The 23,103-nt window shown below is 46.5% G+C and overlaps 1 protein-coding gene across 7 annotated transcripts in view; it reads right to left on the reverse strand.

The window, feature by feature from the left end:
• Nucleotides 1-23,103, reverse strand: part of LOC142558590 (ferredoxin-fold anticodon-binding domain-containing protein 1 homolog) — a 161,735-nt gene that overhangs the window by 22,857 nt on the left and 115,775 nt on the right. The gene's annotated exons all lie outside the window — the stretch shown is intronic.

The following is a 23,103-nucleotide window of genomic DNA, read 5'->3' on the forward strand; positions in this document are numbered from 1 at the left end:
ATGAAAGAGACCCAAGTGGTAAAGGAGCTGGTGCTGACAAATGTAAACTGGAAGAAAGCGGAAGAGAAAATTCCCAAGTGCACAGCCACAGGGCTAGACGAGGTTCCCGTTATGCTGATAAATGAACTAGGACACAAAAGTAAGGAAGCTCTGATGAAAGCAGTGGAAAAAACTTTAAAAGATAGACGAATACCAGACAGTTGGCGACAAAGTAGAATGAATTTAATTTATAAAGGTAAGGGGGAGAAAGACAGGATTCCCTCGTATAGACCGTTGAACACTACATCAGTAATATACAGGCTAGCAATACCGGCAGTCAAATTAAAGCTTCAAGTATGGGCAGAGAATAATGGCATTTTGGGATAGCTTCAGAATGGCTTCAGAATAGGTAGGCGTTCGAATGATAACTTGTTTGTTGTTACTCAGTGTATTGAAATATCAAAAGCAGAAAGCAGACCGTTGTATGTGGCCTTTTTAGACATTACAGGAGCCTACGACAACTTAGACCGCAACATTTTGTGAGATATTCTGGAAGGGGAAGGCTTAGGTAACGATTGTCTACAGCTTTTGAGAAAGATTTACCTAGAAAATACCGTTTGCGTTGAATGGGAAGGGGTGAGTAGCGAGGAAAAAGTTCATATCAACAAGGGACTGAGGCAGGAGTGCCCTTCATCCCCGCTTCTGTTTATGATGTACATGGTGAGGATGGAGAGGGCGCTAGAAGAAAGTAATATCGGGTTTAATCTCTCATACAAACAGGCAGGTACAGTATTACAGCAGCAACTCCCAGGTTTATTTTATGCGGACGACATTGTGTTGCTCGCTAACAAGCAAAGTGATTTGCAACGTCTGGCAAATATCTGTGGACAAGAAGGCAACAATTTAGGTTTGAAATTTAGTGTTAGAAAATCAGGTGTTATGGTATTCAATGAAAACAGTGAACAGACAGTGGAGATACAGGGCCAAGAAATACCTCGGGTAACAAAATATAAATACCTTGGTATATGGATAAACGAAGGCAATGGATATATGGAAACACAGGAAAAAAACATAACAGTCAAGGGGAAGAGAAATGCAGCCATAATGAAGCACAGAGCGCTATGGGGATACAATAGGTACGAGGTCCTCCGAGGTGTGTGGAAAGGGGTAATGGTTCCAGGACTTACTTTTGGAAATGCGGTTCTTTGCTTTAAATCGGGTACAATCAGGACTCGATGGGAACCAAAGGTCAGTGGGTCGCCTCGCATTGGGCGCTCACGGGAAGACTACAAATGAAGCTGTGCTGGGGGATATGGGCTGGACTAGTTTTGAAGTGAGGGAAGCTCGCAGTAAAATTGAGTATGAAGAACGGCTGAGGAATATGGAAGAAAGTAAATGGGCTGGGAGAGTGTTCAGGTATCTGTACAGGAAAAACATTGATTCACAGTGGAGGAAAAGAACTAGAAAGCCTACCAGCAAGTATGCGGCGTGTAGGGTGGGCAACACAGCAACAAAGAAGGTCAAGCGGAAAGTCAGAGAGGCTGAAATAATCGCATGGGTGGCGGCAATGGAAAAGAAACCTGCCATGAGTAGCTACTTAGGAGGGGAAAAAACGAAATCAGAAGAGAGACCATTTATGCTAACTCAAAGGGAAGCTCATGACTTTTCGAAGCGAGATCGGGATGCCTTAGAATGTATTATTGATCGGGACGCATATGTATTATGTGTATTACTGATGGGATGATGTATGTAGATCGGGATGCCTTATGTATTATTAGAATGTGAATACGTCTACCCAGCGGTCGATTTAGGCACCACTGGCCTCCTTGAATCCTTTGTGTTCAGCGGCAGCAATGGTAAAGCAAACATCCGCAATAGGCATTAGTAAGAGGCGATTGGAGGATTGGTGGAAGAAAAGTAGGGAAACGACAAAAGACGGAGACGTACAAAAGCACAGTTCGCAATAGGGAATCAGAAAATTTGGGCGTGGTAGTTCATAGTGCCTTTCTTTTTCTTTTTTTCATTGTTTAACCTAGGTGGGACATTAGGCAGTATAATGGCGAGAGCTTGGTGGCGCAACTCACCGCCCCGTTCCAGGGGACGCTCGTAACATCCATCCATACTTTTTGGATGGGGTAGTTCATGGTGTTTTCTTTTTTATTGTTTAACTTTGGTAGGAAATTAGGCAGTATAAGAGCAAGAGATTGGTGGCGCAACCCACCGCCCCGTACCAAAGGGGACGCTCACAACATCCACCCATCCATCCATCCATTTCTTTCGTTAGGCTTCGACTCGTTCGAAACGAGAAGCGATCTCGAAAACACCACAAGGTTATCCATAATACTCTGTCGTCGAAGCGGCCTGAGACTAAGCGAAAGCCGTTTACACAATCATTTGCTACGAACAAAGTGCATTTACAAAAGCAACGCCAAGTTCAATTCGAAGCGGGCAGCCGGGACCGCCGCCATGTTTTCCGGAAACCACGCAAAAACGCTAACGGTAACTCGTTTGCGTTGCGTACGCCCGCTAAACCCGCTATTTCGTTCAGCTTTCAGCGCATGCGCAGTGACGACCCGCTATTTCTAAGCGTACGGTATGGTATAGCGTACTCTATACTAAGGGCCGGATTCTGAAATGCTCCTAATCTTAGACCGTTTCCCTACCTTCCGCAAGGATTCCTCCATGCTACCTAAACGTTAGGCGCCCTCGGAAAACCACCGCGAATTCTAAAGGTTCCTTTTCACCTTCCCTGCGGAAGGAGCGCCTGACCAAAGGAAGTTTAACGTTAGAGGCTTCTGGTTTCAAGATTACTTACAATAAATTGTAGAATATTTGTAATGAATTTCCAAGGTAAGGTGCCGGGACGGTTAAAATTGCATTTCTATTCTATACCGGGGCAATAATTCCATTTGTTTGGTTAATAAAGTTCAAAAATGATGCATATGGCAGGAAAGAAAACTCAGTCTAGCAACTATGGCAGCATCTGAGTGCGGTTACAGTACAGTTATGGTGGCTAGAAGGGAGAGGTGACGCCAACAGCGGATGGAAGCCGCTCCTCCATTTCAAGCCGGGCGTAGGTGACGCTGTTGGCCGTAATGCGATGCATAGTACGCGCCACTGGCTTTGAGCACACGCAAGGACGCAGGCCTGTCGTGCACGCAACGCGTCGGCCTTTCAGTGATGTTGTTGCAAGCAGTGGTTTAGCTCATTAAACGCTAGTCGAACGTGACTACGGCTGACAGAATGCAATTTTAAGCCGTGGTGGTGCAGTGGTTAGGGCGCCCGATTGTTGTGCCCAAGGATGAGGGATGCCATCCCGGCCGCGGTGGCCGCTTTTCGATGGAGGCGAAAAACAAGGCGCCTGTTTGCTGTGCGATGTTAGCACACGTCAAAGAACCCCAGGTGGTCGAAATTTACAGAGTCCTTCCTGCCTCCACTACGGCATCTCTCATAGCCTGAGTCACTTTGGCACGTGAAACCCCACAAACAAAACCATTAAAATCGAGTGGTTGCTTCTGCAATACATCTGCTGCGTAACACATCGGCGTATCTAAAGCGTTATTCGCAAATCCTTTCAGTTTCAGGAATTGAAGAATCCGAATGAGTCCCGTGTGGTCAAGATAGTGCATGATGACAGTAGGAGACAGACCAAAAGAATTAGGATGGAAATATGTTTCGGGTCCGTGCGATTGCATTTTTTAAATAACGTTGTTTATTGCCTCAGGGCATAAAGGAATATGTAAAAAGGAAATTAAAAGGGGTATTAAATGAGAGAAAAAAAGGTTGGCTGTTCTTTGGCCGGTGTCTTCCACTCCTTAAGGTTCAGTAATATGAAGCGTCAGCTTACTCCTAAAATATGTGAATGGGGTTCAGAACAGGTAATACAAAGCATAGCAAACATTTATTGCACATCGTAGTAATAGCAGAGCACTGCACATCATACATTCAGGGTAATTCAAAATACAAGATATCACATTTACACATGCTTCTGTGTATATTTCAAAGAAAAACATTAAACATTGAACACCCACTAAGAAATGAGGAGGCAGGGATATCACTTTCCACTAAATAAAAAATTAAGACTTTCGACCTTGACGAAATATGCAACTTAGAGCACCCTCCTAATGGCGTTTTTCACTGGTCGATCTGGAGCGGCCGCCCAAATCCTCGAGCGAGCGCTCGGGTTTCACAAATCCGAATCGCCCAGCGGAGCGCAAAAACGCTCCGCGGCGGATCACACAGGAAGTCTGCGCACACGTCGCACGAACCGGTTCCGAAAACCATGCCCTACTTCCGTTCTGTACGTTTCCACGGCAACCAAACTCGCCGTTCCCCGTATGTAATTTGACCGTGGCAGTCGAATAGTCCGTCATTTCCATGTCGCGCCCGCAAGGATTGTGCATGGACAACGTGCATAGAAGGCTTCGTACAGCACCTGCGTCACTTCGTAATCGCTGTCGTCCGCGCTCTCATCGCTAAACGCGAGCGCTGCAGCAGCACCGAACGCAGCCATTTTGCGAAGCAACACAATGTTGTGCGTACCAACCGGGTACCGATTTCGCTTGAAGACGGAAGTGACGCGAGCTATTTCCGCCCGAATCCGCGCCTCGGCGGCGGAGCAAGTGAGAGCGATCCGGCGCGGAGCGAGTTGATCCGAAACGACCAGTGGAACGCGCGAACCCGCTCCAGATCGACCAGTGAAATTCGGATTCGTTGCCGCGGAGCAAGAAATCCTGCTCCGAATCGACCAGTGAAAAACGCCATAAGTTTAGAGCACCCTCCCTGCTGCCTCGACGACACATAGCCGGACGTGCAGCCAGGGGCGAAGCAGTGACGCTGCCTCGCATTTTTTGCGCTGGAATTCATTTGTTCGGCGAAGTCCAGCACTCACATTAACATGTCAGCAGCGAAACACATATTGCCATAAACGAAAGAACACTTTGGCAGCCGCGAAGAAACAGGGGTGCGATCGGAGATGGTTGTTCGGCGCGTTCGTTCGGTTACCGGCGCGCGCGATTGGCCTACTCCGCGCCGACGTCGCCAGCCGCGGGGTGCCGCCCCGTTTTTGGTGACGTCAAAATGACGACACGCTCCTGTCAATCATCCGCCCACCGAGCATTTCGTCCGAACGCGACGGGAGTTGAGAAGTTTGGAGCGATCATACGGCTTCGCATGGCGCGTCTGGTGGATTGGATTGGATCCAACAGGCGGCCTTTTCGGCTGCGGAATGGCAGGTTTGAATCCAATTCATAGTTTAATTCTAGAAAATGGCGCTTCCGTTGGAAACTTAGGTTGTTGCGCTGGCTTTTCTAGAGGAAGGAGGAGAGCGGGTGGCGGTGCGAAACGCGTTTGAAGAGATGGCAGAAAGTGAATTCCGGCGTCGTTTTTGTTTCTCGAAACAAATAATTCGTTGGTTGTACAGAGAAATCGACAAGATCATCGGTGCCAGCGAGCCACTGGGATGTTGTCGCTGCCTCTTGAAAAGTGCGCCACTCTTCCCGTCGTTTTTTTTCTTTTTCCTTCTCGCTGTGCGCGACACCACCTAGGGACGACGCAAAGAACCTAATAGTTATAAATTGCAGTAGTCACACGTACTACTATTTGAAAACGTGTTTGGGCTTGAGAAGAAAAAAATACATTTCTTTAGATAAAGATTTAATTCACTTGGAAGACGAGAAACATTTGGTTTTGTAGTACACTGTTTGCAAGCAGACGACAAACGACGCAAGTAAACTTCCGGGGAGGTCACCGCTTTCTGATTGGCTGCTCTCTCCGCCCCGCTGTCACAAATTTTGCATACTGCAACTCTGTGACGTTGCAGCAACTGAACAGAACGCGTATCGAACAAAATATCTCCGATCGCGCCCCAGGAACGTTGTCGCGCTGGCCAGACACCGCAGGAAACTGCACACGCGCGCAACCGCGTGACTGCATCGCCAAGCTGACCGCAGCGCCACCGCGGCATTTGCGGCAGCGCATGAACGAGAGGATCGCGCTTTCTCGGCGGATATGCCGGTGCTGGCGTCACCTCCCCCTTCTAGCCACCACAGCACTAAAGCCCCTCCATACACGTTTCCGCCGACCAGGTTAAAGGGCCCCTGAAACGGTTCGGACAAATTTTGTAGACGCGTAGGGTACAGCTTAAGTAGAACATTCGCACCACAAGTGAAGCGTTACGTATTAATGGAGCTACAAGGGATTAGAAGTTACCCTCCTCCCCAGTCACGCTTTTCCTCCTCAACTCGTTCGCCGAGCGAGCGGGGCTAAGCTCCGCCTTCACTGGTCCTGCGTCACGATGCGACGTCACATCGTCCACTTCCGGTTGTTTTGGAGCCCGCCCCCGCCCGCGCGAAACTTCTCCGCTAGCCGCTTGGCTGTCGACCTCAAGCGAGAGCTATCGATGCAGCGTGCGTTGCGAGCATTCTGTCGTAGCGCCGAACGTGTCTGGTATTCCGTTAACCACAGGCAAGCTGGTCATTTCGGCAAATGACTGGAGGCATAAACTCAAGCTGATGAAGGAACTTTGGCGTAGACGTACGTGAGCGGCCTGATCGGTCTGCACGGTCCAGACACTTGTTGGCCCAGCGCTTAACCAGCCAAACAAAGCGCTAATATTGCTCTAACCAAGTGTAAAACATTTTAAACATTTATAAAAACAACGTGTTGATGATTACACTCCTGCGAAAAATACGCACCAGCAGCAAAGAAGAATACGCTTCGTTGCTGCTACTGTGTATGGTTGAGCTCTCTGCCACCAGGTGGCTGCACCGTGCAGACCATACACATTTGCCCTTCTGCTCATCTCGGCTCATCCCGTTACGGCACAGTCAAGCGGCCAGACCCTGTCCCCTTGCGCTTAAGTTTGCCCTAATACGGGACTCGCCAAACGCTATTGCGTTAGTAATCTTCCGGTGTAAAGTGACGGCCACAAACGCGCAAATCCTGGCGCCGATCGTAAAGCGGCAGTCCGATGCGCAGCAGCCAGTACGCTCGTACGCTGCCTTGCAGAGGGACACGATGTCGCAGCTTGACATATTGCCAGTCGCTACGTCTGCAGTCCGCAAGGCGACAAAGTCGAGTCATAGTGCTCGCGAAAAGACTGAGACCAACTGTGACCGCGGAGCTCTCGTCAAAATGGAGTACGTTGAAACACAAGCAGACGACACTTGCTGTGTGCCGGAAGTGCTTAATGTACTGAAAAATTGTTCTTGTGCATTCTCTTTATGCTACTTTCTTATCATAAAAACAAATTAACTAACATTCCAACTATTACGAAGATCATTTGTTTACCATAAAGTTGGAAAAATTATCGATCACGCGCCCTGGTCAGCCAATCGGATAGCTCGCCCCACTGACGTCATATGGGTGATTTCGGTCATATGGGTAGGGGCGGCTTAAAATTCCGCCGAGCACTGCGCTGCGATCGGCAGCGATGTGCATTTTCAAAACCTTATAATAAATTACACCCTTTACGCAGAGCACTTAGATGTGTCAATTAATGATCAGAAGGACCTACTCTAACGACTCAGTACGTTTGTAGAAAATCGTCAAAAGCGTTTCAGGGTACCTTTAAGTACCGCCAACCTGCCCTCCTCCTCCACGCCCCTCTCCCACTCACCCCCTTACTTCCGGCATCAAGCGGAACTTACGTAGCTGCAGCTTCCTGTTCCGAGTGGAAGTGACACTTTGTTTTTTAGCGTTGTTTACTTTCGCGCCGCTGGAGAGGCTTTAATTGCAGGAGCTGCGGTTGAAACTGCGAATGCAATTCCATCCAAGAACCACCGCCTACTGTAATGCTCGTGTTCGCTGCTTCGCGTCAACCTGCGAGAGGTTGTGGCACAAGCGACAACGTACAGTGGAATGTAGTGCCTGGGCGCTTGGAGACCAGTGCCGTTTTTCGTGCATTTGGACAACAGCGACCGCGAACTACTATTTCAGCGGAATACAACAGCTTGTCCCCTTTGCATTCTTCTTATGGTGACTGCCACAGCTCTGCTAAGCACGCGCGGGCGTCTCACCATCGTCTAACAGCAGTCAAAGCAGAAATTCCCGCAGCGCAACTACAGGAAGCGGAAACGCCGGAACCGGAAATTTTTAAACCGGAAATGCCGGAACCGGATTTGGTGTGAGGGGAAAAGGCGTCGCACAACAAAGGTTGTCGCTACTTAAGAAAGCGGCGGTGGCGCGTAGATGCAGGGGCTTTACACAGTACAGTGTACTAGAACTGTTCTAGTACACTGTAGGTTACAGTGTGCTAGAATAGGGGCAGTGTGTTCAGGCACAGTAGTTCAGGAAGGACTCGCCGCTGAGGGGCTTCATGTAGATAGCACTAGATGGCGCTATAGGAACATGGGCTGTAGAGTTACTGTATATGCTACCGTAGGGTATACCTGCGGTAGCACATACAGTAACTCTAATGGGCTGTACTGAACCGATGGCGCAGAGCTTGTGCTGCGCATTATTATTATTGTAATCATTTTCTGCCGCAGTCAAATAGACGTGCAAATGCTCGGCGGATGTTAAGATGCATGCCCGAAATTCACTTGATATAAGAGATGAATTATACGTGCACTCCTAGGCCATCTCAACGCCCATTAGACGGATTTATTACCCTAACAGCAAATGTTTTGCAGAGACCGATCGTAGTGGCGTAAAGCCATTAAATCTGTTTTGAGCCACGCTACCACGTAACCAGATATTATTTGGACGGAAAAATAAAACTGATCGATTAATGGGTTTAATATCCGCAAGCAACATTCGTGCTGGAAGTAGCACCGTAGTAAAGGCTTCGAATTGATTTGATGCAATTCGGAGTCCAGGTGCACACAATTGTTTTTTTTTGCGGTTCTCATTCATAAAAAAAGTGACCGCGACACCCGCGACCCAACATCAAGCGCTTAGTTCCTCAGCCGCTGTTGTAGAAGACAAAGCAAAACAATATGTACGTATATATATATATATATATATATATATATATATATACACATATACAGAATGAAAGAACGAGGGACAAATGTTTATCGCGAAAGAGGCTAAATGCCAAGCAGGGAAGGTCGATCTCCATGGCTTTGGGAGTAGCCCAAAGCCATGGAGATCGACCTTCCCTGCTTGGCATTTAGCCTCTTTCGCGATAAACATTTGTCCCTCGTTCTTTCGTTCTGTTTCGCGAATCCCCCGCAACGACTACATTTGCACATACAGTTTATTCGTGAATGTTTTCTTTTTTTTTATTTACATCATGGAGTGCTCCCGAACGTCAGGCTCATGTGCGAGTATGAGACACACCAAGATCCTATATTTCTATGAAAGGAATCAAACAGGTAGGAAAGACGCCGAGTAAAAGGGATCCATGAAAAACTAGACACAGTATGCGAAACCACAGAAAAACAATGCGAGTACCCAAACAATGGATACTTACAGCGGAATTAATATGCCTAACTGAATTCCTTAATTCATTTCTTAATAGTATTAACACAATTAGCTTTTTGAATGCACCAGAAGAAGTTGTGCAGTTAGATAAAAAAACACGAAGAAGTGTCAGCATGCATATGTTGCACCAGCCTGCTAAGAACAGTGGCTAACTTTCAAGTGTAATTTCCTTTTTCGTTGTGCTTCTCTTGACGTTAAGACTTTTAACATAAAAGCGCACAGCTGCTGATGCGAAATCATCAGCATGCAGCTTGCAGCGTACGGCATAGGCAAACTTAGCTTTCACTAGAATCATGACATCGACTAAATGCCGCAGCTGCAAAGCTCCTTTTGGCTGAAGAAGGTTGTAAATATTCCCTCAAGTTTCTTTACGTTTCGCTTCGTTTCTTTTCTTTAAGTTGCGTCAAAAAGCAACTTGGATGATAACAGCAAGCCTCCCCTGTCACAAATTTCGTGAATTTTGAGACTATGCTACTGACACTAAAGTTCTGCTAAAGAAGAGAGCGGCAGTCCTCACATTTGTTGCGAGTAAAAAATTTCTGTGCGATATATACCTTGCAATATCATGGATGAGTCGGTCGTCGCTCGATCCTTTCCTTCGCATACGCCCAGCGGGAGCACTGTACGTTTAGCCTTTGCTTTACAAGCGTCAGATTTCTAACTCATGAAATAACCCTTCCTTGCCAGAACCCTTCCTTGCCAGAATTATCAGGTAAGTTAAGTGAAGTAGCGATACCAAGTCTTCACTGGCCTCTGTGTTCCCTGTTTGCATTGCCTTCGCCAAGTTATGAAAAGACAGGCAATTCACGACAATAAAAAATTGAGACGGCGTTGAGTGATCGTTGGATCCGCACGACTACCGCACAATACCAATGTTCTCTAATTTCGCTTAGTCCAGATGTCAATAGGGTCAATAGATATTTACAACCCTCTCCTTCCAAATATTCTGACAGTCAAAGTGCTGCACAATGTCGGACGGAGCCCATCTACCGTCTACTGGCTCAAGTAGCCGCCAAGTCATTTTGCATGTGACTCCTAGCGAGACAGCAACTCGATAAATTTCTTCACAGTGCTTCAGGGCAAGCATGCTGCAACCGGCCGCGCGCCCCCCTCCGCCGCTCCGTGGAGGGTGGGGACAACCGCGTCGTCTGCTACGGAGTCCGCCGTATTTGTGCCCACTTCTTTCATCGCGCTTCGGGAGCGCGCACTGGCGCCGAACGCGTTTCCTTGAAAGTAAGCTGTTTTTCTCGCGGAACGACACGTATCACTATGAATAGAAGGCGGATTATTCAAATGATAAAATGTCATACTTTCGGCGAAGAACCTCAGTGGCTGCTATTAGAAGACAGTCATTCTTCGGAAGCACACGCACACAAACGATGCTGAAGTGGGGTATTTGGAATGTATTACGACATCCAATATTTTATGAAACCTCTTATATTCTCTGGCCTCAAAAAGCTCGCGTCGCGTTAACTGAATATTTCTTTTTCACTACAGCAAAACACTTATGTAGAAATCACTGAAAGATTCCACAACAATATGGTGTAGTGATCAAAAGCTTTGCGACACCGCTGCATCAATTTATTACAACAATGTGCGAAAAATATGAAAATACTATAGAAAAAAGTTATAAAAAGTACACACCAGCTCTGTGCACACTATCAAAATTGTGGTTTCACTGCAAGCTTACTGCAGCACACGTTTTGCTTCCGCGGCCGTTGACTTCTTTCTTTTCAAGCTGACGCAGGTGAATGCGTAACCTCATTCGGGCATAGGTGGAAATGAGAAGCTTCTGAACAGTTCCACTGTGCACTTGGCAAGCATTCACGTTGAACTTATCCATTTTGCTCAAGTACGTCACAACAGCCTGTAAAGGAGATTGTACAGTAAGAAGGCTTTCGGTCCATTCCGTGATTCCCTTGAATAGCTCCTCGCACGACTTCAGAATACTCATTACTTGAGCACTGGGGTAATGCAGGTTGTCGCCGTTCCGGATGTATTCTTTTAGCCTTGTCAGGTAAGAATGCTGACTGTCTGTCGAACCTAGCAGAGCAGCTTTGCACTGCTCGCAACTGCTTATCTTTTTGATAATGCCTTTCACGAGGAATCCGGCAATATGAAAGAGGGTGCTACATTCTGTAGATGTCAGCTCTTCAATGAAGAGTATCTCAGAATCATCGATTTCAGATGGGTCTGGTTCAGCTAGCTCACGCTTGCCATCTGTCAGTAGATCAACCAGATACTCCGAATCATCGACAGCATAGCTGGTTGTCTTCGGCGTGTGCAAAAATTGGCTAATGCACACAAGTTTGAGAGCATATTTCATGTCAAATGCATCTGGAACCGGCTTCTTCAGGCGAACAACAGAGAAAAGGTTTTCCAGGCAATCTTGCAGTATTCTGCCAGTTAGAAAGAAAGTTTAACCTTCAGAGCTCAAAAGAATGTCCTGGAGTTGAAGTACAGCAGTAGTGGTGATTAGAAGGCCTGCCTGTGATGGCTTCCACTGCGAGGTGCTGCCCATATTCATGCCTTGAAAAGTATTGATGGCCAGCTTGAGAGTACAGACAGCTTCATAATGCTTCTCCATGTCTTGAAGACTAAGAGAAACGGAAGGGTGGCGCGATGACATCAGAGTATACCACCTTGATACAAGTTCTAAAACCCAGCAGAACTTTTTGTTGGGCTAGTTGGTGCATATTACTGAAGTACTATAGCGCCAAACAGACGACACAAGAAGAAGAGACACGGACGAGCGCTTACTAACAACTGATGCTTTAATGACGGAAACACACAATATATATACACAAATTTGGCGGCGCAACTCGCGCATTGTCAAAAACATCACATGGTAACTAGGCAAAAGGCGATAGAACGATTGTGAAGGTGATGTTCGTGAAGATGACACGTGGTGTACAGGGCCAAATGACTATAAATGATAATGGTTACGCGATACACAAACACCGCCGTAAGGGAGTACCCCATAAAAAACTAAAAGATTAGGAATATTCACCAGGCGCGGGCGGCGCAGCAACATGCTCAGATTTAACTATGGCCTTCTAAAAATGACATCTCACTTTTATAGAGAATTTTCGATGGTTCGCTTACGCATTCAAGGCCCTTCCTTTTAATGTGGAAGGCTTCCTTCAGCTCGCGGGCCACGCTGTCTCGACTTCTGTCCAGAATGATGGGTCTCTCTTAGGCGAGGCTTGCACCCGCACTCTTTGCAGTGGATAGCCATATTGGAACCAGTTCCTTTTTCCTGTGACCTTTCGTGTTCTTTCAGCCTTTCATTTAGACACCGCCCCGTTTGTCCTATGTAAACCTTGTGTCTCTTCTTCTTGTGTCGTCTGTTTGGCGCTATAGTACTTCAGTCTAAAAACCATGCTGCAGTTTCGGCTTCTTGCTCCAGTATTTTTTTCTTTCACCAAGTACCGGATTGCAGCGGGGGCCTCTTTGAAAAATTGCACTGCAAGTCCCACTTTCATCTTTGTGAAATGTCCCGAGGAAACGTGTGCTTCAGAAAGCTTCGGCGCGAGCTTCAGCTCCCTTTCTTTGTCGAACTCTAGGACAGCACGCACGTGCTCTAGTTTCACATCCTTTGAAGGCAGGTTGTGCTCGCTGACGGTTGCACCACTTAAAGGGACCCTGAAACGCTTTTGACGATTTTCTACAAACGTACTGAGTCGTTAGAGTAGGTCCTTCTGATCATTAATTGACACATCTAAGTGCTCTGCGTAAAGCGTGTAATTTATTATAAGGTTCTAAAAATGCACATCGCTGCCGATCGCAGCGCACTGCTCGGCGGAATTTTAAGCCGCCCCTACCCATATGACCGAAATCACCCATATGACGTCAGTGGGGCGAGCTATCCGATTGGCTGACCAGGGCGCGTGATCGATAATTTTTCCAACTTTATGGTAAACAAATGATCTTCGTAATAGTTGGAATGTTAGTTAATTTGTTTTTATGATAAGAAAGTAGCATAAAGAGAATGCACAAGAACAATTTTTCAGTACATTAAGCACTTCCGGCACACAGCAAGTGTCGTCTGCTTGTGTTTCAACGTACTCCATTTTGACGAGAGCTCCGCGGTCACAGTTGGTCTCAGTCTTTTCGCGAGCACTATGACTCGACTTTGTCGCCTTGCGGACTGCAAACGTAGCGACTGGCAATATGTCAAGCTGCGACATAGTGTCCCTCTGCAAGGCAGCGTACGAGCGAACTGGCTGCTGCGCATCGGACTACCGCTATCCGATCGGCGCCAGGATTTGCGCGTTTGTGGCCGTCACTTTACACCGGAAGATTACTAACGCAACAGCGTTTCGCGAGTCCCGTATAGGGCAAACGTAAGCGCAAGGGGACAGGGTCTAGCCGCTTGACTGTGCCGTAACGGGATGAGCCGAGATGAGCAGAAGGGCAAATGTGAATGGTCTGCACGGTGCAGCCACCTGGTGGCATAGAGCGCAACCATACACAGTAGCAGCAACGAAGCGTATTCTTCTTTGCTGCTGGTGCGTATTTTTCGCAGGAGTGTAATCATCGACACGTTGTTTTTATAAATGTTTAAAATGTTTTACACTTGGTTAGAGCAATATTAGCGCTTTGTTTGGCTGGTTAAGCGCTGCGCCAAGTGTCTGGACCGTGTAGACCGATCAGGCCGCTCACGTACGTCTACGCCAAAGTTCCTTCATCAGCTTGAGTTTATGCCTCCAGTCATTTGCCGAAATGACCAGCTTGCCTGTGGTTAACGGAATACCAGACACGTTCGGCGCTACGACAGAATGCTCGCAACGCACGCTGCGTCGATAGCTCTCGCTTGGGGTCGACAGCCAAGCGGCTAGCGGAGAGGTCTCGCGCGGGCGGGGGCGGGCTCCAAAACAAACGGAAGTGGACGATGTGACGTCGAATCGTGACGCAGGACCAGTGAAGGCGGAGCGTAGCCCCGCTCGCTCGGCGAACGAGTTGAGGAGGAAAAGCGTGGATGGGGAGGAGGGTAACTTCTAATCGCTTGTAGCTCCATTAATACGTAACGCTTCACTCAAATTGTGGTGCGAATGTTCTACTTAAGCTGTATCCTACGCGTCTACAAAATTTGTCCGAACCGTTTCAGGGGCCCTTTAATGTGAACACGATAGAGTTTAGAAGCTGACCCTTTATATTCTTGAGCGCATGGGCAGCATCTGCATTGAAAACTAACTCCATTTCACTGAATGACGGATGTGTTATAGAGCACGTAGTCTTGGAGTTCCGATGGCTGGAAAACCCGAGATCGCGCCACATCGCTCGGTTTGATGCGCCCATATCCGACGTTACTGCTCGGACTCTGAGCGAAATATCTGCACACAGGCGGACAATTTCGAGAACGCACCCCTTGAGAGTACTGCCGTCGACGTGGCTCCCAGTAAAATGGTATGCGATCACCTGTTTCCATCGGTTGTTGAGGCCTCCTGCCATGAACACCAGTGCATGACTAGCGGGATTATCTGGCTTAGGTGGAAGCGTCACACCTCCGAACACGGTGTCTTCAACACGGTCAAGCTGAAACCCTTGCGCTATCTCCATTTCGTCAAGGAACAAAACACAGTCTCTTTCAATGTCTTCCGTGTCTTGCGCTTTGATCCTGAGGAGTTCAACAACATTCAAAATTCCCGGCGAGAATTTCAACCCCTGGAGGCGACGATTCAATGTTCTTAAAAGCACTTCTTGTTGGGCTAGTTGGTAGCTATTCATTATAAAATATGAAGACGCCAAATAAACAGACGCACACAAGAGAAGAAAACGGGACAGGGCGCCACTCGCAACTGTTTTATTTATAGAACGCAGGCACATATATACTGTAGTCAACACATGCGCACAGAGCAAACATTCTTTCATGCATCTAATCAAACATTCATGACGCGCCGCGCTCAAGAAACCTCATCTCGGCCTTATATAATGATATCGAAGTATCGCTCACGCACAAGCTGCCTTTCTTGCCTATGTGATAGGCTTCAACCAGTTCCCTTGCTCTAGTGTGTTTACTTCGGGCAAGAATCCGCACATCTGAAAAACGTGGTTCACAAGAGCGTGAGGGACAGGTCGCGATGTGCTTAGGCAAATTTGGGCCCTCTTTCATTTGCTCAACATTTCTTTCATGCTCCCTGACACGCTCATTAACACAGCGCCCGGTCTGACCTATATAGGAACGACCGCACGAAAGGGGGATCTCGTAGACAAACCCTTCGGCACACTTCATGAAAGGTCGCCCATGTTTGGTTCCACAGCCTTTTTCGCTTCTTTTTTCTTTTCTTTTGGCGATCTGGGAGCAAAGGCTTCCGAGCTTGTGACGGAAAAAGGGGCATGGCAGAAGCAACTTAGCTCAGCTCTTACCTGTTAAAAAATTTGCGTAAACTAGATGTACAAGATCCGTTTTTAACGAAAAGATCGGATGAAGTATGTGAATTCCTGAGAACTGAAGCTAGCGTGGGCTTTGCTTTTTCTGTGGATATTGTTGATTTATCTTATTCTGTTCCCCATGACGCTGTTTTTTGCGGTTAGGGATTGCATTGAAAGGAATGATCCTATTTCTTTTCAGAACTCTCCCGGTGTTTCTATTGACGACTTTTTAACCCTTTTTAAAGTTTTACCTGGAGTCTACTTTTATAATGTTTGACCAGCGGTTTTTTCTGCAGAAAGCTGGTATATGCATAGGATCCTGTGTCGCCCCTGTGTTGTGTAACATTTCTCTTTCACAAATGGACCAAGTATTGCACCATGTTTTACCAGCTAACAAGGTTTCTAAAGAGTTTAGGTATGTAGATGATTTTTTAAAGGGCCCCTGAAACGGTTCGGACAAATTTTGTAAATGCGTAGGGTACAGCTTAAGTAGAACATTCGCACCACAATTTAAGTGAAGCGTTACGTATTAATGGAGCTACAAGCGATTACAAGTTACCCTCCTCCCTAGCCATGCTTTTCCTCCTCAACTCGTTCGCCGAGCGATCGGGGTTAAGCTCCGCCTTCACTGGTCCTGCGTCACGATGCGACGTCACATCGTCCACTTCCGGTTGTTTTGGAGCCCGCCCTCGACCGCGAGAAACCTCTCCGCTAGCCGCTTGGCCGTCGACCCCAAGCGAAAGCTATCGAAGCAGCGTGCGTTGCAAGCATTCTGTCGTAGCGCCGAACGTGTCTGGTATTCCGGTAATCACACATTACCTGAATAATTCGACGGAACGGTGGAGGCATAAACTCAAGCTGATGAAGGAACTTTAGCGTAGACGTACGTGAGCTGCCTGATACGGGTGCCTGCCTCCACGGTCCAGCTACCCGTTGGCCCCGTTGGCGTAGAGCTTAACCAGCCAAATAAAGAGCTAATATTGCTCTAACCAAGTGTAAAATATTTTAAACATTTACAAAAACAACGTGTTAACGATTACACTGCTGCGAAAAATTTACACCAGCAGCAAAGAAGAATATATTTTGTTACTGCTACTGTGTGTGGTTGAGCTCTATGCCACCAGGTGGCTGCACCGTGCAGACCATTCACATTTGCTCTTCTGCACCTCAAACGACACGCAAGGGGACACGGCCAGGCTCTAAATTAAATTAAATTATTTGGTTTTACGTGCCAAAACCACTTGCTGATTATGAGGCACGCCGTAGTCGAGGACTCCGGAAATTTAGCCCACCTGGAGTTTTTTAACGTGCACCTAAATCTAAGTACACGGGTGTTTTCGCATTTAGCCCCCATCGAAATGCGGCCGCCGTGGCCGGGATTCGATCCCGCGACCTCGTGCTCGGCCAGGCTCTGTCCACTTCACATTCACATTTGCGCATCTGCTCACCCGTTAAACGGCACAGTCAAGCGGCCAGGCCCTGTCCCCTTGCGCTTGCGTTTGCCCTAATACCGGACTCGCGAAACGCTATTGCGTTAGTAATCTTCCGGTGTAAAGTGACGGCCGCAATCGCACAAATCCTGGCGCCGATCGGATAGTGGCAGTCCGATGCGCTGCAGCCAGTCAGCTCGTGTACTGGCTTGCAGAGGGACACGATGTCGCAGCTTGACATATTGCCAGTCGCTACGTCTGCAGTCCACAACGCAACAAAGTCGAATCAAAGTGCTCGCGAAAAGACAAACCCATACTGACGGCGGAGCTCTCGTCAAAGTCGGAGCACTGTAACACAAGCAGACGACACTTGCTGTGTGCCGGAAGTGCTTAAGTTTACTGAAAAATTGTTCTTGTGCATTCTCTCTATGTTACTTTCTTTTTATAAAAAGAAATTAACTAACATTCCAACTATTACGAACATCATTTGTTTACCATAAAGTTGGAAAATTATCGATCACGCGCCCTGGTCAGCCAATCGGATAGCTCGCCCCACTGACGTCATATGGGTGATTTCGGTCATATGGGCAGGGGCGGCTTAAAATTCCGCCGAGCAGTGCGCTGCGATCGGCAGCAATGTGCATTTTTAAAACCTTATAATAAATTACACGCTTTACGCAGAGCACTTAGATGTGTCAATTAATGTTCAGAATGACCTACTCTAACGACTCAGTACGTTTGTAGAAAATCGTCAAAATCGTTTCAGGGTCCCTTTAATTATTTTAACTAAGGACGGGAGTCTAAACTTCGCAGAGGTTGTGGCTAATGTTTCATCCGTTTTTAGACAACATGGAAAAAGCTTGGATTTTACACATGAACTGCCGCAAGGGAACGTTTTACAGTTTTTAGATCTTAGCATTGAGTTCGGTAAGGATAATTTTTGTTCGTGTTATGCACCACGTGCAGAGAAAGGGCTTCTGCCATTTGACTCAGCGCATTCGAAATTGGTGAAGAGAGGAATTGTGTCACTCTGCCTTGAGTCCGCGCTCAGGAAGTCGTGTGTTCACAAGATGGCATATAGTTTCGACAATCAATTGGCTAGGCTGACTTCAGCTGGGTTCCCTGGTTCGCTCCTAACAGGAGTAGCCGAAAGCCTCTTACAGAAAATGAAGAGAAAGGCGATGAGAGCTGGAGCAGAGGCCCCTCGGCAAGAGGTGAGACCGGTGGCTGTGCCGTATGTGCACAAGGTGGCCCACACTCTGAAGAAGGTAGCGAGCAGACATGGCGTCCCGCTAGTGTTTTCAGCCCCGAGGAAGCTCGGAAGCCTTTGCTCCCAGATCGCCAAAAGAAAAGAAAAAAGAAGCGAAAAAGGCTGTGGAACCAAACATGGGCGACCTTTCATGAAGTGTGCCGAAGGGTTTGTCTACGAGATCCCCCTTTCGTGCGGTCGTTCCTATATAGGTCAGACCGGGCGCTGTGTTAATGAGCGTGTCAGGGAGCATGAAAGAAATGTTGAGCAAATGAAAGAGGGCCCAAATTTGCCTAAGCACATCGCGACCTGTCCCTCACGCTCTTGTGAACCACGTTTTTCAGATGTGCGGATTCTTGCCCGAAGTAAACACACTAGAGCAAGGGAACTGGTTGAAGCCTATCACATAGGCAAGAAAGGCAGCTTGTGCGTGAGCGATACTTCGATATCATTATATAAGGCCGAGATGAGGTTTCTTGAGCGCGTCGCGTCATGATTGTTTGATTAGATGCATGAAAGAATGTTTGCTCTGTGCGCATGTGTTGACTACAGTATATATGTGCCTGCGTTCTGTAAATAAAACAGTTGCGAGTGGCGCCCTGTCCCGTTTTCTTCTCTTATGTGTGTCTGTTTATTTGGCGTCTTCATATTTTATAATGATTCAATGTTCTATCTGTCGGCAGTGGATACCCAAGCTGTATCAGTGCTCTGTAGCCAGACTTTCCGCAAGCGAACTTCAATTGCAGCCCCTGTTTAATTGTCTGCGGCGACCACGTAGAACCTTGATTGCTGCTTCTCGAAAGCGCCTGCACTTGGTCTTCATTAAGAAATTTTATTCGCTTTTCGAAGGTTTCTATTCTACTTTCTAGTTTTCGCACCTTCTTTTTTAGGGACTGAATAGTCACGTTAGCCTTCTTGTGAACTTCTTGAAGCTGCATGTAGCTTTGTCTTGCATCGTCTAGTTGCTTTTTTAGCTCGGCACAAGGGCTGGAGGAAGCATGTAGATTGCATACTTGTTCTTGTTGTGTTTGCGACTCATTGCAGACTGCCTCCTGATTGTAGTTCATGCTGTCTTGTGCACTGCAAGAGTGGACTGGCAGAGAATCTACATGAGACCCTGAAGACACCTCAAAAGCTGCAGAAACTTCTGGTTTTCCTTGTGGCACCACTGTGATGGCTGCAGGTGCTAGAACAGGTGTGCTTCTTTCCTTCAGCTCCTTTCAGTGGGGAACCAAAGCTGCACAATAAACAGGAAATTTTAGAGCTTATGGACTCAGCCAAAAGCATCGAAAGGTGACACTATAATTTCCCAGTTGCGTGAACGACAAGGCAGTTTCATGTAAAGAAATGTAAGGTAGAGAAGTATGCGCGCTTACAGTCCTCAATTGCGCCAGTCATGAGGCGATTCGCCTCATGACTTTCAGCCATTTCCTATCGAATGCAACGCCACTTTATTGCAGTTTAAACATTCATCCGCTTCATCAGCTCTTTCAGTTAAAATTAACAATCGTAATATATAAGTTATTTCGTAATATTGCACACATAGATGGCTTTGTTATTGAAACTTTTGTAAATACTAACACTACTAGGTTCTCTGAACTCGATAATCGTCTTTTGCCTAAAGTGCGCACAAACTATGGTAAGTTCACTACCACATTTGCGGGAAGAAAACTATGGAATTCTATTCCACATAGCATTAAATCATCCCCCACAGAGCATATATTCAAGAATCAGGTCAAGAAATACTTTATGCAGCAACTCTCTTTATTCTAACCACTGACTTTTGTGAATGTAATTATAATTGACTTAGCTATTATACTACATGTTATATTACTCATATTTTTTATTGTATTGTACATATGCATTGCTTGTTCACTACAGAAGTCTTCCTCGCAATTTTTTGTCTTACTAAACAGTTTATAATTCTTCTTTTTTTGCGCTGTTTATTATTTAGTCTGTAATGCCACCGTAATAAATGCTGGATCTGTATTGTCTTTTTTTATTTTTTTTCATGTATGGGAGTCCCCCTGACAGTTTGTAACTTTGGGAGTCCCTGTGTAGTGCTCATTTTGCATACAATTCTTGTAAATCTGACATCGTTGATGAATAAACTTGAATAAACTTGAATATCAGCAACAGTGATATGCATTGCAAAAGTAATCACTACTGAAACATATGGTACAACTTACGCCGGAACGAAAAGATGGTTGGCACAGCGTTTCCTTTCAGCAGCTTTCGTCCGTCCGCGCGGTTGTTTTCGAAGCAGCTGTCCACAAAATGGGCCTGCGCACCAAATAAATATTAATATTAACAGTCGAGTAATCACTGCACAAGGAACTAAATCCGCCCCCGTGACATTACATTTAATATACACAAGGCCACGTGATGATACTCGAGGGGTTTTCAAGCGTTTCACTTTTCTGCTGTTCCATTTGTCGGCTTTTAGGGGCAAAATTTTTTGGAAATTGGTATAGGAAAGTAAGTCACTAAGGCAAACGAACACAGTAGGCGGACGGCATATCGAAAAAAAGAACACAGTAAGAGCAAAATAAGTCCTTAGGGACGATTGATTCGAAGTGCGAAAGGATACGCCTTTCGCTTTTTAAGAATCAACGATTACCACATTAAACTCCTTTACAGATGCAATTTTTCTGCCTAATTCGATTGATCGTTTGTTCTGTTCAGTCCTTTTAAGTCATACCTATGTTGCTGAGTAGCCGTAAGTAATCTGTATTTTGATTATTTATTTTCGGTGGTCGTTAATTTTGCTGCATTACTTTAAGCCAGTCTAATTTTTCTGCGTCATTCTAAGTCAATATTTATTTTGTTCAATAATTTTATGCCATATTAATTTGTACTGAGTAATTCTTAAGCAATAGTAATTGTCATAGTCATTAACAATTGTCATAGTCATTAACATTAACAATGTAATTACGCACGATCGTTAGGGTAATTAGTCAATGACATCATAATACACTCAAGTCAGTGACATTAATGATGTGTTTATTATAATTCTATCACATATGATGAAATAATCACGCATAGACTACTGCGCTGAGGCAGCAGACAGACGACGAAGGTCGATCTTCGCCGACAAGGCACTCTAATATGACCCTTTGCAAAAACCTTTCACCACGGCCACCAAACTGGTTTTGGGGTTAGAAATAAGGTCAGGTTCCCTGCCTTCACGTTGCCGCGATAAACGAATTAGGCGCAGTTCTGCCAAGCCACTGCTTTTGTTGGAGAAGGGTGAAATGAGCCCTGCCAAATTGTTCGCCACGTGCGAGCAAAGTGGCATGAGGCGTAAAATATTAGAATGCAGAGCTGCACCCAACTTCTAGGCCGGCCCGCCATGGTGAAGGGGCATTTGCTGTGCAGGAAAGTTGGTTTTCGGAATTTTGCAAACGGTGTACGAAACAATCACTGGTCTAGTATTAGAACTACTAATCACCACAAAGGAAGTAAAAATTAACAGCTCCAAATATTTCGATGTCATTATATTGGTACTCAACAAATGAAATCTTAAACTTCATTAATTTGTCGAGCGGCCGTCGTGCCTTTACTTATTTTCTTCAGAACCTTGGATGAAAGCTACGGTGTTACAATCTCTGACGCGTTCTCTTTCATCAGTAATCAGTAATACAGACATTTGCAGCGTTAGGCAAACAGATTACGAGCGGCAGAGGCCTAGAGCATAAAGGTCCGGGCACCACTGCAACACACGCATGTATTGTGTTCTGTTCAGATCAAGGTCCCTTATGCCTTGAAACTTAGTCTCTTTACACTAAAGATGCGATTCACGACCACAACTCCGCGTCCTGAAGTGTACGTTGGCTAAGCATCTTAAACACAATGCATGGTGCCGCGGTATATGCTGGCATAGTCGATCGTACCCAGTATCAAGCGCAAAATAGTAATGAATGCCTACAAAAACTGTAACGCCGTTTTTAGCGCGCACGTTGGGTATTATTTTAAAGCAGTACACTTATCTATGGAGCAAGCAGCATGGAAACGAAACAAGGAATATAGTACTTACACTGCATAGGCGTGAAGTGTTGGCCGGCTGCCACTTGTCCCGTTTCACTTTTACAGTCCACAGGAGCCTTCTTTTTGGATCTCTCGGAAATGAAAACATTCTCCAACCATTTCGGGAGTGATTTGCGCACGCAGGCACGCAACACTCCGGCATGTCTTCCTCGTCTTGCGGCCAAGAAAAATTGCAACCGACGGGAAACAGGCCGCCACACGTGCAACTGACGCAGACAGGACGGGGAGTGGGCACAAATATGGCGCGCGCCCTCGCCGAGGCGGCACTGACCCCATAGAATAAAGAACAACTTTAGAGAAGGGAAACTGTACCTTCCGCAGTGGTTCGAAAATAAGCAGCGGCAGCGCATGGAACTTACCTAGGTGGACGCCAGATAGCGCTGCTAAAACAGGAAGTGGAAATGCGAATTTTTTTTAGAGCGTTATCCAATATGGCCGTTTTCGTTGGTCGTGTACGCTTGTATCTATAGTGTACTAGAATAATGTCCTAGTGGCACGAGCAAGAGGGAGGGACAATGCGCTGGCTCAAGCGAATGCCAGTAACCGCCGTCGGTGGCGCTGCTGTGCCTTTTTCTAGCTTTAAAGGCGATTGGA

Source organism: Dermacentor variabilis, chromosome 9 (assembly GCF_050947875.1).
Source record: "Dermacentor variabilis isolate Ectoservices chromosome 9, ASM5094787v1, whole genome shotgun sequence".
Classification (NCBI taxonomy): Eukaryota; Metazoa; Arthropoda; class Arachnida; order Ixodida; family Ixodidae; genus Dermacentor; species Dermacentor variabilis.